This window comes from Castanea sativa, chromosome 3 (assembly GCF_040712315.1).
Source record: "Castanea sativa cultivar Marrone di Chiusa Pesio chromosome 3, ASM4071231v1".
NCBI lineage: Eukaryota > Viridiplantae > Streptophyta > Magnoliopsida > Fagales > Fagaceae > Castanea > Castanea sativa.
The window spans coordinates 27,914,468-27,933,009 of NC_134015.1; the positions used below are offsets into that span (position 1 = coordinate 27,914,468).

The 18,542-nt window shown below is 32.6% G+C and overlaps 1 long non-coding RNA gene across 1 annotated transcript; it reads left to right on the plus strand.

The window, feature by feature from the left end:
- The first annotated feature begins 10,477 nt into the window (after positions 1-10,477).
- On the plus strand, positions 10,478-15,111 carry LOC142627224 (uncharacterized). Its single transcript, XR_012842789.1, has 5 exons — positions 10,478-10,602; positions 10,965-11,091; positions 11,775-11,925; positions 14,776-14,853; positions 14,952-15,111. It is a non-coding gene; the product is annotated as an uncharacterized LOC142627224 (long non-coding RNA).
- The last annotated feature ends 3,431 nt before the right edge of the window (positions 15,112-18,542 follow it).

The window sequence follows — 18,542 nt, forward strand, 5'->3', positions numbered from 1 at the left end:
ATATCAGGAACCTAAACTCGATAGCTCAATTAGATCCAGCCAAAAGAGGTTTCATAAGTAATAACAAGTTGTTGATATGTGGTTAGTTGAGCACTAAAATTACTAAAGTCTCATTTAGGATGGATTAATGTTATGTATTACGTTTTCAAGATGAATTTTATAGTCTTAATGAGGTTCGTTTTAAAGTTAAATTTGTGTGTAATAGAGACATGAGAAAGAATTTTACCTAGGTGAACATGGAAGTCATGCAACTTGCAAATATGAGTAGGGTTTTCTTTTGTAAATTATCCTTAATCCAATGAGTAGCATATGGACATAACGGTGCTAGTAAAGTGTGAACTTTTAGTGTAAAGGATTCTTTTATGTGTGTATTTTCCCTAGCAATGAGGTAACAAATTTTGGTTTAAATTTCGGACCTTTCGACCACCATTAACTTCTTGGAGCTTTTCTTCTAAATAAAAAATAAATAAATAAGCTTCTTGGAGTTTTCAAAGAACCATACTAACGTGAGGCTTTCCTTTATGCATGACAAAATTTTAATCAAGTTGAAATAGATATTACTACTTAGTGGAGGATTGTTGTATATTTGTTAATATACATGTAGGTTGTAATATGTGAGTGATCTAATTTGGAAGTAAAAGAATGAAAAAAAGAAAAAAGAAAAAGAAAGAATAAAAGTAGAAAATAACTATGTCTTAATGACTCGCTCAAATGATGCTACAGTACGTTGAGAGTGCTGATTGGGAAAACGAGGGTAGATATTGGCACTTCATCAATCCAACTCGAGCAGAGTGTCAAGCATGCCCGATTTGATATTAGGCGGGCATAAGCAAGTATAGGCAAGCTTGAGCATGAGCTTGCTCGATGATCACTTGAGGCTCAGTCGAGCGAGGTATTAAAGTTGGCTCGATTGAGGCCAATCTTACTCGATCAAGACAGTTGCGTAAACTTCTTTTTTTCCTACAGAATTTTGCATAAAAATTAGGATAAATGTGCCTTTTGAGTTTCAAATTCTTGTAGTAGTGAAGCCAATGTTTTAGAGGGCTGGCATTGCCGAAAGTGATTTTTAAGTGTCTTTTCAAGAAAAATTATCAGAGAGAAATTCACAAATTCTCTAAGATTACTACCGGTAGAATCAAAGCTAAATTGTATTACGAAGATGATTTGCCTAAAACCTTATAGTAACCACTATTGAGTGGAACAAAAATCATCTTAAAGATAATGAATTTAAAATATACACGCAGCCCTTGCTTAACGAAGTGAAACGTAAAGTATTTTTTTTTATATACGTAAAGTTGGTTTACTTTGTCTACGTTAGTCTCATTGGACCATCCAAAGGAAAAAGACCACCAAGTCAGTAATGAAATATTATTCAAATAGAAATTATATCAAATATAGGTCATCTGATCACGCAATATTCACGATGTAATAGGCCTGAAACTCGGCCCTTTATCTACAAAGTGCGTAGATCTTATTTAAAGTTAAAGGCAACGTTATTGCCTCTCTTATCATTTTCTATCCAAGCCGTCTAGACGTACGATTCCGCCAACATTGGAGTGTTTCGTTCTCTATGAAAAGATTACTACAAACATCGAAATGGTGAGAAAGTTAAATAAGCATCTCAGTCTCTAATACTTTTCTAAACCAAAACCATAAAGAAAGAAGAAGCTTGTAGATATATAATACATATAAAAACCCTTCAAAGTTAGGTGTATAAGACACAAATCAGTGCCTAAACGAATAAGATAAGAGGCCCATTAACCCTAGTGGCAGCCATTGTCCTATCCTAAACATGCCTTTACTTTCCTTGAGAAAGCACCATCAATGGCCAGGGTTGTACAACACTTGTCAAAGGAGTGCACGAGTTTCCTACTTTTTTGTACAAATGTATATATATTGGATACGACAAGCTTGGATCGTGCAATTGCACGCGACGCTTTTAAGAAATTATGAAAAGTAGAATGGATTTTTTAAAAGAATTCAGGGAAAAGAATGATTATAACACTAAACTATGCCTTTCAGTGGTGGTTTAATTGTTTATATATAATTGCAACCTGACGAAAGATAAATTAATACTTGTTGACCTATTTCTGTTAAAAAGACTAATCACACACGTCTTTCTTAACTATTTTTTTTACTTGGTGTGCAATTTCCTAACACTTTCCTTTCAGTCCAACTCCACTAGAGCTTGTGGCCCCCTTGATTGAAACATTACAAATTGTCAACTATTTGTTTTCTGAATTCAGTGTGCTAGCTCGTAAGTAGTAAGTTATGGCACATTTGTTGTAAGATAACCGGTATTTAATTCAGTGGCAAATGCTTTCACACCCAAATTCTTAACATGTTTAAATATAGAGGTAGTCTTGGTACGATGACAAATGTTTTCCACCAAAACTAAAAAAAAAATTAGATATGAGTTCTATCCAAATAAATTAGGGAAGGCAGTTTACTAATCATCTCTTTCCAATTATGTAAAAATAATAACTTTGCACACACAAGTAGAAATTAAATACTAACCACAAGTTAGCCGTAAATTATTATGATATAATATAAAATATTAAAATCATATCTTTTATTTGATAAACTTTCAATTTACGGCGTCCAATTCTGATGATTGTGCTTTTTATCATTGAATCAAAGAACCAATCAGTTTTTAGTGTAGGCAGGGATTGAATCTCAAATTTCTTATTTAACCATCAGAGACCTTACCAGTTAAACTAACTAGAACCCACTAAAAACATATCTTTTACATCTGTTTAGAAACCAAACATAATATATAGTAGCCTTTTGGCACATATTATACATGGTAGATACTTGTTTTTAAAATTTGCTTTTTCTCTTGCGCGCGCGCGTGCACACAGAGAATATGAATTCATGTTTTTCTCATTGGAAATTGGATATTGACATTGAACCACAATACTCTTAGTTTGTAGAGTTTGATACCAAATAATTTGGAGTTTGATATATATACGATCAAGAGAGAAAATGAGAAAAATAGTCAAAATTGTGTTATGGTTTCTATTTAAATAAAATTAGTTGGTAATTCATGCAATACACAGAAAGTTGAGCAAAATATTTTTTTTCTCATTTATTTTTTTGTCTTAATATAAAATTTGATAATGATGATATTTATTAATAGAAATTTAATATGATTATATTAGTATATGAAACTAGTTATTCTATAGTGTGATAAAATATATATGACATGGCAAGTGATTCTATTATCTCAATGATATTGCAAGATTCTAATAGAAAGTTTAAATATAAAATATTATTTAACATAAAATGAAAAGTATACATTAAAATAATAATTTTTAAAATTGTGAAGTCTCAAAATATTATGTGTCAGAATAATAAGATGTAAAATTTGATAATTATGGAGTTCTAGAAAATAAAAATGATAATTATTGTAATTATTAATAGGCATTTAATTTGATTATATTAGTATATGGAGCTTTCTATTCTACCAATTAAAAAAAAATATCTTCTCAAAAGTTAAAGAAAATATGATAGGGCAAGACTCTAATGGAATATTAAAATATAAAATCAATTTAAAAATATGATAGGGCAAGACTCTAATGGAATATTAAAATATAAAATCAATTTAAAAATATGATAGGGCAAGACTCTAATGGAATATTTAAATAATGATATGTAAAATTGTAATGTCTCAAAACCTTAACTATGTGATAAAATTGTAAGATGTAAAAACCAAATGTAAAATAGTTAAGTTTTATATAAACTAACTTGTAACCCCATGCATATACATACATACACTTAAAAATATACAATATAATTCATAATATAATTTATATATATAATTTAAATATTATTGATAGTCATTTTTATATTTTATTAACTCTTTAAAAAAATTTGTAAATATATTATTAGGTATAAAATGTAAATTGTCTATTTTTTTTTTTAATTATTGTAAAGCACCCTTTTTTTTTACAAATCATCTATTCTAGACTCTTTGGTTTTGATACTTAATAACTCACTTGGATGAATATTTATAATGTGGTCTCACATTTGATTTTAAAATTAAGAAATAAAACTCTTTAAAAATAAATAATTTAGGACATATGGCACAAAATTGAAACTCTAATTTAATATTTTAATTTGAGTTTCTCTTAACTTCACCTATTATATATATATATATATATATATATATATATATATATGTATATATATATATATATTATAAATTAGGAGATATAATATACACCCTTAAATGACAAATAGAATAGATCAAATTTTTTTTGTAATTGAAGCTTAGGAAATTAATGGATCTTTTTTATAACAGGGATTAAAAATAAGAACTAGACCAAATTGAGTCGCTTTCAATAATAGTAGTTACATTTGAAAATGAAAGGAAAACAAAAAACAAAAAGAAGAAAAAGAAGAGCACACGCCTAGATAATGGGGTAATGAATCACTAAAAGTTTCTCGAATAAAGAACACTGTCTACAGAAGGATCCGGAATCGTTAAATACTTCTTATCATGACTAACCTATGAAAGTTCAGTGATCACTATATAATTATTAAATCAAACTTTTGTCTATTTAACCGAAAGTGAAGTATAAAGGAAGTTCCTTTCTGTTAACTTTCCACCGTAGATTAGCTCTTGTAAACGTTGTTCCTCCTTCAGTTCTGTATGGTTTGTAGGAGATGAGAGTAAAGGGTAAGGCAAAAACAAAAAGAGAAGAGAGGGAGAGGGAAAGGGAAGAAAAAGGTTGATCATTCTCCTTAATTGGATGTCTTAACAATTAAGTGGTGGGTTAAAACATTGTTAGGAGGAAGATGAGAGTAGAGGTAACAGGGGGAAGGAGAGAAGAAAAATTGATATTATGATGTCGTTTCCTCCAAACGAGTTTAGATGATTCTTATCGAACCTATTATATGACGATTCTTACAATTATTATCATGACTAATTAATTTATTTAAGCAATCATGTGAATTATTAAATAGGTAATTTGACTAAAAATACATGTAGGTGATTATTTGAGACATCCTATAGCAGGTTACAGAATTTTCATCCAATAAAGTTAATTAGACATCCCTAACTCTGCTCCATCCAAACACACTGCAAGATAAATCAAAGAAATAATAAATGATTTCCTCCCTAGGAAAACAAGAAACCTACTTTGCTCCGTTTAAAATGAATTTGACGATCATGGCTCTAATTTTACAGTAGGACCAATTGTTGAATTTAGAGCCTTTATTTCATGGGAAAACATTATGCAGTGCATTAGAATTTATAATTCTCATATTATAGATGGCCCCTGTAGCAAATCAATTTATTCCTTTTTTTTCTTTTTTTTAATAAAAATGGAATTTTTTATGTGAATTTACTGAATTCATATCATGTAACGATAATAGATAATAAATAAATAATACTATATGTACCACTAAGTTATTAATTACAATAAATAATAGTACTTGTACCCTTCACAAATCAGTTGGCTATTTATGGGATAGATTACTGTTGATGAATTGAATTCACCGCAAAGATTTCTAGATCACAATGAGCAGGGGCCAGTGTTCCATGATCTGACTAGTGAGTAATTAAAGAATAAATTAAATTAAATAAAAACAAAACAAAAATTACGATGCCTGCTAGGATTTGGTACTTTTTTAAATTTTTTTTAATTCTAATGAATGTTTGTGATTTGGTACTAGATAACTGTCTGCATCATGGTGACACTGATTGATGTACCTACTTATAAACTTTGGAAGAAATGTGTATTTGGTAATATAATGTTGAAAAATTGTCAGCCACAGCCATGGGGAAAAGCCAATCAAGTTTCGACTAAACTCACTGAGGAATACATGGGTTTCAAGTTTCAACAAGCGGCTGTGGTAAAAGGAAATGAATGAGTTAGGCACGGAAAAGGACAAGAGAGGGACAACATCCAAGAATGTCTTTATAGAAATGTGTAACATCAGCTTATTTTGTTTAAAATTAAAAAAAAATTGTTACAAGTACTATAAATAAAAGTAAAAATTAACTAAAAATGTATAATAAAATTTATAATTAGTATCAAAAAGTACAGTGAAATTTATAAATAATAATAAATATAAGTCGAATAGTAAAATAATTTAGCAAAAATAATTTTTGCTAAATATACACTTAGAAACTGATTTAAAAATTAACTTTTTGCTTAAATTATTTTGTCTTAGTTTTATCTTAACTAATCTAACTTTCAACTTTTTCAAAATAAACTGGTTTTAGGCTGTGTCTTATATTGTACATATATATAAAAGTATGAGCATTAATTAAGGCCGTTGAAATAACATCTAGCCAAAAATATAGTTAAACCCATTTAAATGGTGTGTGCATTAGGCTGAACATTCTACTGTGCAAAAATACCATATGAATAGTACTTCAATACATTTAATGAGATACTGATCATCAATACATCAAAAGATATTAATTTTTACTCTCTCTCTCTCTCTGGATATTTTGTATATCCAAGTATGTTATAAAGCAAGTTTGATCCCCCTTTGGTAATGGAAAAGTGATGTTTAGGTAATATTCGGATTGTGCTGAACGCGTCCACTTTTTCTTCTTAATGCGTTTTAGCCTCTTTTTTTTCCTTGGACAGTGCCTCTTGCACTGTTCATTGTCCATGAACAGTGCAAGAGGCTCATGAACAGTGCATTCCTGGCATTTCACGCCTTTCTTTTCTTTTTCTTTTTTTAGCCGTGATTTTTGACTTTTTCGCACACCAGTGTGTCCCATGCACTGTTCACGAGACCCATAAACTTCACTTTTCATCAACTTTTTCATTAAAAATGAGTCTCACGGTACTATTCACACATTTTAAAATTATTTTGCTATAATATTTTCAGCTTTCAGTTTTCGGTTGTATCCAAACGGACCCTTAATCTCAAATTTTTTAGGTGGAAAATGTTACTACATCTTCAGGTGAGATAAAGTAAAAGAAACAATGAAAAACAAGCGAAAAAACAAACAAGTTCACGAAAATTGGCTTGAGCCAATGTGTGGAGAATGTCAAGTGAAAATGAAAAATGCAAGTTCAAGAAAATCTTTTTTTTTTTTTATGAATTTGTGGAGAATTTCCAACAAACCCTATGTGGCTCTCAAATAATTTTTATGTAATTCACTTAACACTCAGTTGAGTGTGTCAAGAGATTTTTGCAGTTTTGTGACCAAAAGTTACACTACTTGAAATGTAAACATTTGTGAACATTGGAAAACTATTTTTAATTGTTTTTTTTTTATGGTTATAACACTTTACCCATGATATATAAATTATTTTTAACTCTAACTTTCAATAACTTCTCTCTTGATTTTCTCTTAAAACACAAGAAATCACGTGGTTATATTCTCCTAAATTGCTGTTTGTAGAACTCAATAGTTGGTTGTATCTTGAGGATAAATTTGTAGTAATCCTTTAACAACTCTTGTGTGGGGGCAAATATTGTCTAAGGAAAGCATTTCCATTATGCCCCCAAGTCATCAAAATTTGCATTTGTTCTTTAAATCACATTGTTTTTTTTTATTGTTTACCCCTTTATTCCCCAACATCCCTCTCCCTCATCTAGCACTAATCTGTAGAGACTAGATCAATAAAACCAATATCAAATGGCATTGAAATGGATAGCAAAGAAATTTTAATTAAATTCGCCCAACACTCTCTCTCTCTCTGCACTGTTACCAACACTAATTCCCAGCATTTCTAAGTATTCAAGGGTGTTGATGTTATGATCCTAGTGTCTCACGTGAATTAAGTATAATCTTAACCATGTATTCATAAGCTCTTAGACACCCTCCCCTTGCAAGTCGGTTTTCAAGAATGAATTCTACCCATAGGTTTGTAACATTCGGTATCAGAGTTAACCACTACGCCCGGTCATTGGATGTAACTAATTGAATATAGGATCAAATGCGTTGCAGCTTTGTGGTCGGATCTCAGAGGGGGCGACCTAGAAGTTACAAACTAGATTAAAATAACTCATAGGTGAGTGAAGCCGTCAAAAAAGAGAAAGGGCTACCATTGGATCAATGTTAATAGAGTGAGTCGGGTGCAAAGCGTGGTAGTATATTATAATCCTAGTGTCCCAAATGGATTAAGTGTAAGATTAACCATGTGCTTATAAGACCTTAGACACCCTTATCTTGCAAACCGGTTTTAAAGGATAAGTTTTACCCATAAGTTTGTAAGAGTCGACAATGAAGATGGAGGATGGTAGCTAGGTATGGATCTTTGATGGTGGTCAATGATACTCTCTCTCTCTCTCTCTCTCTCTCTCTCTCTCTCTCTCTCTCTCTCTCTCTCTCTCTCTCTCTCTCTCTCTCATTGATTGTATTTCATGTTTGATCTAGGCCTTTGGTGTTTGATTTGGGTATTTGATGTAATTGGTCTAGGTTGATAATTATGGTTGGTTCATTTTATAGTTGTGTGGTGCTATTGGGTCATTGCTTTGGATTGAAATTAGGGGAAGGGGGGAAGAAAAAAAATTATTTGGAGAAAAAAATGATTAAATGGAATAATGATAAAGTATTAAGTCTAATGTATTTGTTTGTGACAGTAGATTAGTTAAAGTAGCAAAAGTAGAATTTTGAAACAAATTTGACTAAAAGTGTATTAAGCTTGGTGTAAATGCTCTAACAGCTAACAAGTGAAAAACATGATGGTCATTTAAAAGAATACTCAATTACATTATGCCCCATGATTTTATTATTTTATGTACTCGTAAACTTCTCTGGGATAGAGTTAGTAAAAGCCTTTCCCTTTACCTCTTGCTCAAAAATTTATAAAAAGCTTATTAGTAAATGATGGAGAATCACATTTAATACAATTCATATGCTATATTTAAATTCTAGATTACAAAATATATAAATAAATAATATATATATATACACACACACAACTACCTTCTAACAATAGTAGAGTTTTTAGTAATATTGAAATTTGTAGTTACTTTTGGTAGTTGTGGGAAGTCATAATACATCTCAAAGGCACACATATTAAAATTGATCAAAGCTAACGAAAATAGCAAACCCCTTCCATTAGATAAGGCAACCCACAAAGATCATCGCTTTGGTCTCACTTTTACATTTAGTGCGCCCTAACAACTTCTGATTGCATTCAATGCTATGTGATATGCCCCATCATCTTTCTAAAGCAGGTCAAAATATTGAGTCGCCCAATTATTCCCCAAAAAGTCAAGTGACGCCAAAATTGTTAGACTTTTTCAACGAAAGGGGATACCTTTTGGGGTGTGGTGGGTCCCAATAAGGTGAGTTTGTGAGAGAGTATGTGAAAAATTCGACGGTTGTAGTAGAGCACACTTGTTCCCTATGTGCACACCTTCAGCCAAAGATTTCATGACTTACATTTTTTTTTTATTCCAATGCACTTAATTTTATTTAAGTACTATAATGAGTGTTTTTAAATGTGTGAGGGGGAAAACAAACTCAAAAGCGGAAAAAAAAATATAAATTACAAAAGAAAAGAACTCCGAAAGGAAAGTATATCATGTAATGGAAACATTACCTCTTCACAGTATAGATAATCCTTTGTAGTTCTTTTAACTAGTCTCTTAATTATTCACCATCATGGATTAGCCATCTTGGATTAAAAAAGAAATTAGGCTTCAAGGGCTATGAAAACAAAATGAGGATACTAAAAGAGGATTAGTAATTTGGAAAAATTGATTTGAAATTATAAAAATGAAATACTTTTCTAGATGATTTTTTTTTTTTTTGAAAAACTCTTCAAATATACAACTTTCTTTGAAAAATGTGAAAGAATGCTTCTCTTTATATTTGAATAATTAGAGTTTTTTTTTTGTTGGTGGTGTACGTCATCACTTGTCCCAATGATAGTGTACAACACTCCAAATACTTTGATTTAGATGGCAAAATTGGAATGTCAATATTTATGAAGGGTTTTGAGATCCTTTGGGATGAGCTAAAATTTTTAGCTTATTTGCAATTTTAGTTTATTTTTTATATTATTAATAGATCTCATTACATTTTTTTAATACTATTCATGGGTCTCGTTGTACTATTTAACTTATTTTTTAATTTTTTTTACACTTTTAACAAAAAAATTTTAATTTCAACTAAATAAACTGTTTTCAAACAGACCCTTAATTTTTTTTCAGTTTACTTAACAGCCCGGTCTAATTGAAATTGGGGACATCGTAAAATTCGGGTGGAAACCAAGTCAGGCCCAACCCATCTAACTAAGTCCAGTCCACTTTGCCACCGGCAGTTTCGACTTCCCATTGAAATATCTAAATTTGTCTCAAACTCAAAACTTGCGTCTCAAGCAAGCACAACAATGCTCTTTACAAATTTCAAATTTGAATTTCAGAGTCAAAAAATTCAAATTTGTGATTCGCAAAGAATGAACCAAAGGGCATTAAATTGTTTCCTTGCAATTCGCAACCCATTTTCGAGTTTGCTTTGAACTCAGTGTTTACGTGAAAAAAAAAAAAAAAAAAAAACCCAAAAGAGAAGCTATCTAAGAAGGTGTGCTCTCTGCGACTGAGAAGCAGAGCATGGTCTCTTCTTTTCTAGAGATCGCCTTTGGCCAGTCCGCTGACACTGCCAAACAGTACTTGCAGGTCATGATTTTTTCTTGAACTATTTTGATTGATAGAAATTATTTTAAATTTTGTAAAATTTTATCATACACTCCTACCCATTTTTTTTTTTTTTTAATAATGAAATCATGTTTAAATGATTTTACATTTTTAACTGAAATCATGTTTCAGTCTATGCGGGAGTGTGATTATGGTGAGATTGTAATAAGGAGTATCTGATTATCATTATTCCTTAAATTGTAACATGTGTTGGGTATCTAGTTTCTTGAACTATATGAATGGTTTTGTTTGTTTGCTATCAATGTCTTTGAATAATTGAATTTAAGAAGCATTTGGCATGTCATTGTATAAAACTATATGGTGGAGCCTTGTTGTGGGTACAGGCCACGAGTTGGAAGCTTGAGGAAGCTATTTAGTTATTCTTTGTGGGTGATGAAGGTGGCCAATAGTAGCTTCATCACAATCTCCAGCATCAGAAAATGTGAACTATTTTGCTGATCAGAATACAGGGTAACTTAAGAAATTTATTTAATTCTTTTTAATAGTTCGATTTTTAGTTGATTAAATTTTACATGATTACTTTAGATTATTGCTTCTGAACTGAAATATTATATTGTATGGGTATATTTTCTTTCTCTAGTCTTCCTTGATCATTCAAATTTGTGTCATGTGTGGTAGTTATCTTTTCATGTTATAATTAGGGCTTGTCTTGGCCAAGGCCCTTTATGGCTCAAACAAAAACATTCACAGTTCAAATCACCCTATCTATTGAATTATAAAATAAAAATAATCAAGGCTTGCCTTGGTTAACTTTTGTGTGTACCTCAATTGCGAATCAATTTTTTTCTTTTCTGTTTAATAATACTGCAAAACGGTTTCCATTTGTGCCATGATTTGCAAAATCTCCTGAAATTTATATTGAGTGAATTGAATGTAGAAGATACTGGACTTGCATATAATACAACAACAAGAACAACAAAAAAGCCTTAGTCCCAAATAGATGGAGGGGCCTTAATAGATTAATTTTGTGTGTTTCTTGGCTTCTATACCATGTTTGTTTTACTCCTATTTTATTTTGTTGCAACTTGACATGCAGAGTCAGAGTCATCTTCTTGTTTTTATTTTTTTAGCTTGGACTAGTGTGTTCATTATCCATTCATTAAGATGCAATTCTTTGTAATTTTCATGTAAAGCATCAAGGATGGGATATCTGTCACGTGAAGCAAGATCAAGTTCATCAATTGCATGCTATAATTTTGATGAGGAAATGAAACGCCTTGGTGTCTGGGAATCAGACCAAGGCGCATTGTACCATCGAGATAACCTTGCTTCACACTATCAAAGGTACATGTGCATGCCTGATTGCCTTCACACTATAAAAGTTTAATTTTGTAGGAGATGGGTGACCATTACTAGTTGTATTGGCATTTTAAGTAGTACTAGCTTTTTGTGTAAAAATATTGGCTTTTATTATGATTGTTTGGGAGGCATTCATGCTTTAGAATATGGCCCTTGAGTTTTTTCATGGCTTTGAATTGCAATTCATGTTCAGGATTTGTGCACTGAGGTAGTTGTCATTATGGATTTTGTACCTTTTCTTCTCCCATATTCACTGCAAGTAATTTCCAATGTAGTGTAAAAGATGATTATATATTTGATTTATTTTTTTATAGTTATTCTAAGTTGGATGCTATGTTTTACACTATTCCTCAAGTATATTACATGGCTGGCCTTCTGATATCAAAGAAAAAAAAAGGACAGTAGTGAAAGGTTATTTAGATTTTGAATTGTTTTTAGCACATTTTGTTAGAATTAGTGGAATGGATTTGTTTTCCGTGTAATAAGCCTTTTTGCATCAGTGACAAAACATGTTAATTTCTTCTTTATCATTCTCTGTTTCCCCCCTCTATTTCATTAGTGGCTTTTTGTGTTAGTGCATCACTGAAACTTTATTATTTAGTTTGATATGAGCCATGAGCTCTTTTTTGTTTTTGTCATTTATGCAATCAAATATCATTTAGCTGTTATGTAGGGCATGTGCTTGCCTGCATTATTTGCTGACTTGTACAGCAGTAGTTCCAAAAGAATTGGAAAAATAAAAAAGGCGGCTAGAAAGTCTCATGGAGTAATTGTTGCTTCTAGCATAGCATTCAAATTCTCAATTCATGCTTCTTCTTTTTATAAATCCCTCAGATTTATTGGTTTGACATACAAACTGCAACTTGAGAAAATTCTGTTTTCTTGTGAGTTGTATTGTTATGTTTCTCTTTCTTCTATGGACTACATTCAGTGAGGTCAATCAATCAACAGTTGCAATTATATATTTCAATCCTATATAATTTTTTAGGTGGGAAGATGCCATTTGAAATAGGGCTCATTGGGTTTTCAGCCTCTATTAATACAAGTGTCTAATTCTTCATCCCTATGCTAAACCATAATCCACCTTTCCTTTTGAGACGCCTTCAAATTGTATTTTTAAAACTTCTGTCCATTGTTTAAAAGTCATGGAGTAATATTTGTACTTTCCATTAATGGCCTTATCATCACACTTATTAGACAAAAATATGAGGTATATTTTCACTTATTAGTTGTTACTTATAAATAAAATCACTTATTGTGGGTTCTAATTAGCTCAACTGGTAAAATCTTTGATTGTTGTATAAGAGATTTGTGGTTCAATTTCCGCCTACACCAAAAACTGATTGGTGTCTTGGTTTAATGATAAAAAGCTATTATCAAGAGTAGACGCCATAGATTCAAATTCTCTCCAAAAAAAAAATCACTTGCTAGTGTTAAGTATGGATAAAATTGGAATTCAGGTAGAAACGTAGTGGTTGGAGGCTTGGGATGAACTGTAGACCTAGACATCTTAGGTTTGATCCACACTTGGAGTTCTCCTAGATCACCTTATACGTGATTCTGACAGATGGGTTTGTGTATCTATGGTTTTACTCTCCAGGAGTGGGTTCAAAGGGCCTTGCCTTAGTAGGGAAGCTTTTAATCTTAGTTACATGAAATTGTGCATTGTCAAGTTAGAAAATTATATAGCAGCATAGGGACTACTTTTGTACGTGTATGTGCACATTGTCTTTAGGTGCAGGCTTAATTATGGAAATGAAAAGCAAAGTATTTTAATCATTGATGGATGATGATGATGATGATTAAATAAAAATAATGGGGGTGGAGGCTCTTTTTGGGGAAAAAAAGGGTTTGAGTAAAATCTTTAAATGAAAAAAGAATACTGTGAGGAGAACTTAGGTCTAGTTTAGAAGAACGGTTTAAGAAAATGTTACAGGAACAAAAAATATTAAAACAAAGAATAAGATACAAAATTGGATTGTTTGGAGTTTTCTATTATTTGACATCTTGTTCTTCTTCCTCTTCCTCAATTCTATTAGAAACTATAGTAATCTATTGCGTCTTCTATAGCTGCTTGTAATTTGATTAGTTGCAAAATGCTGTTATTCATTCACTCAATTAAAGAGATGCCTTTAATTGTTTTGGTTTTGTTTTATATGCTTATGCTTGTTGTAATTTGATTATTTGCAAACTACTTTGTTATTCATTCACTCCATCAAAAGGATTCCTTTTATTGTTTTGGTTTTGTTTTATATGTTTATTATGAGCTTATCCTAATATATGATTAAAAAGGCCATGCTCCTGGGTATGAGCATAAATTGCTTAGCCCATCAGGGGTGAATGCCCTTGGATTACTTGGCAATTGGTTCTAGTGGGTTGGGTTAGTTGCTTTTAGGTTTTATTGGATAGAGGTGAGTTCAAAGAGCTCTTTTTTAAAAAGGTTCCCTATGTTATCAAAATATTTATACATATATGATTAAAAAGGTCGGTGAAAAGTTGGCATCCATGGACAATCCATTATGACATGCTTTCCCTAAACAATGTTTTTTACTTATGGTATCTCAATCCAATTTTTCCTAATTTCCAGGCCTTTTATTTCTTTTGTTTTTGAAGCAAATTGCTTTCAATCTTTATCATCTTACCTATGGTTTTTTTTTTCCTGATTTTCTTAAGTGTTCAGGACATGAAATAGTACATTTTTATTTTTTGAGCTTGATTTTCAAATTCAAAGTATTCTAGTTAATTGAGATACGAATGAATTTGTGGTTATGTAGACATTGATCTTTGACTAGATTTTTTTTTAAATTGAAAATTAATACTTATCTGCAAATGCAGGCAAAAGATACTGCTTCTTTGCATAAAAAATAGTTCCTAGTGAACTTGCAATCGACCAAGGAGTTCACCTTTCATATGGTAGTATCTAAATAGTCATTTTCTCTGTTTATCTCTATTATTGTTGTTCTTATTTGTCAACGCATACTCACTTGGTATTATTATATTTCTTTGTGAAGCTTAATCGGGATACATGGTCAAATCAAGTTGTTTCTCTAATTATTAAGGCCAATTTTTTTCTTCTGGCAGGTCAGTGTGATTTCTTGATAGACCTCAGTGTTTGTATACAAGATTCTCTTCTTATTTTTGATAAATTGTTGCAGGATGTTCTATTTGACATGGTTTCTAATCTTATATTGTTTGGGTACCTTTTTCCAAGAAGCCCTGTAACTTCCTGTAAATTGCCAATTAAAAATAGTACAAAAAATACAAAATCTTGTTTCCGAAGGGTAATTATTGGGTACTTCTAGAGTGTCATAAATGCGTACTTTCCCTCTCACATAACTGTGGGTTCCACTAATTAAATTTGACGTAGGACTCACAGATCATATGAGAGAGAGAGTATACATTTATAGTACTCCCTGAATATTCAATAATTTTCCATTTCCAAGAAGCCTTATCCAGGTTTGCTGGGAATCGCCTTTTTTGGGTGAAGGCCAATTGTCTTCAACTCGTAGGGTTGTGCATTGAAGAATTTTGTTTTGTCCTATTTTGTCTGCTTGCTTTATTCCCTTTTCGTTACTCCCTAATTAGGATACCATATAATTAATTTGATGGTATTTAGTCTTATGTACGGGACATGATTCTCCAGATGTTTATGCTATTTTAATGCTCTCTCTGCTTTGTATATGCATATAACTCTGTTTCTGTTGCTTGGTTTAAGCTGGTACTATTGCCATTTCTGTCAGCCGGTTTAAGTTTTTTTTAAAAAATATAATTTTAATTATTTCTTTATTTGGATGAAATAATTGGTTACCGTTTCTATAAGCTGCAACGTCATTAAAACACTTCAAATGTTATGCAAATGGTACTCTTTACGTCCAAATCTTTCCAATTAAAAAGAAAAGATAAAAAAGAGTTTAGTTCTGAATTTTATATTGAAAATATTTATTTGTTTGGTTTTTCATAATTCATATCAATTTGGTTAATACTAAAATTAGTTTTTTTCATTTCTATGAAATCTAATAAACAAGTTAACACAAATGACCCGTTTAAAAAATGGGTGGTGTTAGAGTTGATGAATTTTGACTCATTTAATAAACATGTCGGGTTGGAGTTGACTCATATAGTGGAATACTCATGAGTCGACACAACACAAACCTCACATGTGAACACAAATAACCACCTTTACCCAAGAGCCCACACATCTTTCATGCCATAAAGGATAAACACAAACTAGAACGTACAGTAGAACCAGACAACGCAAGAGTAGCAGAAATGGTGTGAATGCCATAAAGGAACAAAACGCAGATGGAGTGGAGCGTGTACAAAAGACCAGAGCACCACTTACTTGTACCTAGTCAATACGTATTCAGAGGGTATGGTTTGGTGGTAGGGAAAAAAGGGAGGTCTATTTTGGGGTTCCTGCTCAAGCTTCTTTGGGGAAATGTCCTGCTAGGATGGCATTTCACCCAAAAGAGGTAAGTGTAGGTTGGGACTAGTTGATGCATGCCATAGAGATAGGTGATGAGGTAGTTTAATCCTTATCCATAAGGGTAAAACAAGAATAGAGAGTGGTAAGAGATAAGACAAGTAATTTTTTTTGGAAATGGAGAGTGATGCAACCAACACACTCTAGGCATAGGTAATGGATGGACAGTTGGGAAGCTAGTGGGCAGTCCTAAAAAGATGCCTATAAGGAGCCAAAAGTGGTTGAAGGACAAAAGGGGTAAGAATAATAAGGGGGGAGGCAAGGGATAGAAAAGAAAAAATAGAGGAAAAAGAATACACGAAGAGACAAAAGAAAAGAAAGAAAGGTTAGACAGAAAACTAGAGAGAAAGTAAATAGAAGCATGCATCAATAGACCACCCACTCTTTGAAGATTGAGAATCAAAGTTCAAACCACTTAGGCCCTTACTCCAAGCGAGTAACTTTTATGGCAGGAGCCTTTTCTTGAGGTTACTCGTGTTGGAGAATGGTTCCCTTCTTGGGTTCTCTTCTGTTAAAAAGCTCAACCCATTATCTAGCAGACAAGTTGTTCCCTTGGTTATGTTTATTGGATAATATTTCTACTGATTGGCTAGAAGTTATTAAGTTATTAACTCTTTTATGCTATAATGTTATTTCTACTTGCTGTTTTATTCTGCCATAACTCTGTTAACTTTCTTTTCGATGTTAGCTTTATTTAATACATTTTATTATCATAGTTCTTCTTTTGTAGTGTATTCCTGTTGTAACACTTGTAGTAGTTATTCTCGTTGTGACGACATCGCATGTTCAGCGCACAGCATTCATGCTAGGATGCGTCTATGTTGGGTAAACTTGACTTGTGCATAATTTGGCCTAAAGTGCAGTCCCAACAAGGTCAGTCTCAACTCTCTTACCTCAAACTAATGGGCCGTAGTGCAATAGAATGGATTAAGGCCCAATAGTACAAAAAAGCCTCTACATTTAAATTGGCGACTCTACTAAGGAGTTGGGAGAAAGACAAGGAAAGCAAGCAAATCTCTTGCAAGTTATGCCCTTAAGATCAAAGACAATGCAAAATATGAGTGTCATGCCATCACAGGCAGAGTCAAGGCTAGTCACGCCGCACCAACCCAATTAAGCAGATGGTGCCAATGGAGCGAGGGATGGGCCATAACAATAACAAAGGAATCCTGCTAACAATACTAACTTCTTCATTAAAGTGTTGCAATCAGTACAACATTCCTAGCAGCAACTGATGGAGTAGATGCGCCAACTAAAGGTGGACAAGACAAAGGAGAAGGGGAGTCAACATGACCTCAAATATGTGGCAAACAAAGAAGAGACTCCTGTGGGCGGTGGCCCACAGAACATAGAATAACATTTCGTCACGATGGTTGACGTAGCAACACTGCTAGTACAAAAAAAAGCCAAGGCACTTAAGTAAATATTTTATTCACGGAGACCTTTGTATCCCTTGAGAATACTCAGTAAGCCGTATCCTGATAGGTACGGGCTGCGAACCTTCGTACCATATGATGGCAAGAGGGGAAGTGCCATTGAGCACGTAAGTAAGTTTATAGATACCCTTGGTCCTTATGTAGCAAACGATGACCTTTGCCTTCGAGAGTTTTCAAAGTCCTTATGTGATCGGGCATATACCTAGTACACTGGCTTGAAACCAGGATCAATCCCAACATGGGATGATATGGTAAATGTATTCTGCATCAAGTATTTTCACGGAGAAGAAATGGTGACGCTTGCAACTTTGTAAGGTACTAAGCAAAGAAGCGGCAAAGACCTTATTGGGTATATCAAGAGGTTCAGGGACATATCCCTTAATTGCTATGACCACTGTGAGGAGAAGAAATTGGTGGAAATGTGTATGGGCAATGTGATCATGGAATACAGAGTTTTCCTAGAGAACTTGGAAATTTTCCAGTTCGCTCAGTTGTTACAAAAGGCTAGGAAAATAGCCCAATCAGTCAGGCCCAACTTTGACAAGCCCAAAGTGCAGAGGCCAACGCCGTAAGCCATGGCGGTGTCCACTGGCGAGAAGAGAAAAAAACCAGAAAGAAGGGAGTACGAGAGCCCTCTACCAATACCATGTACACCAAAGGAGTTGGATGTGCTCTTAAATAAA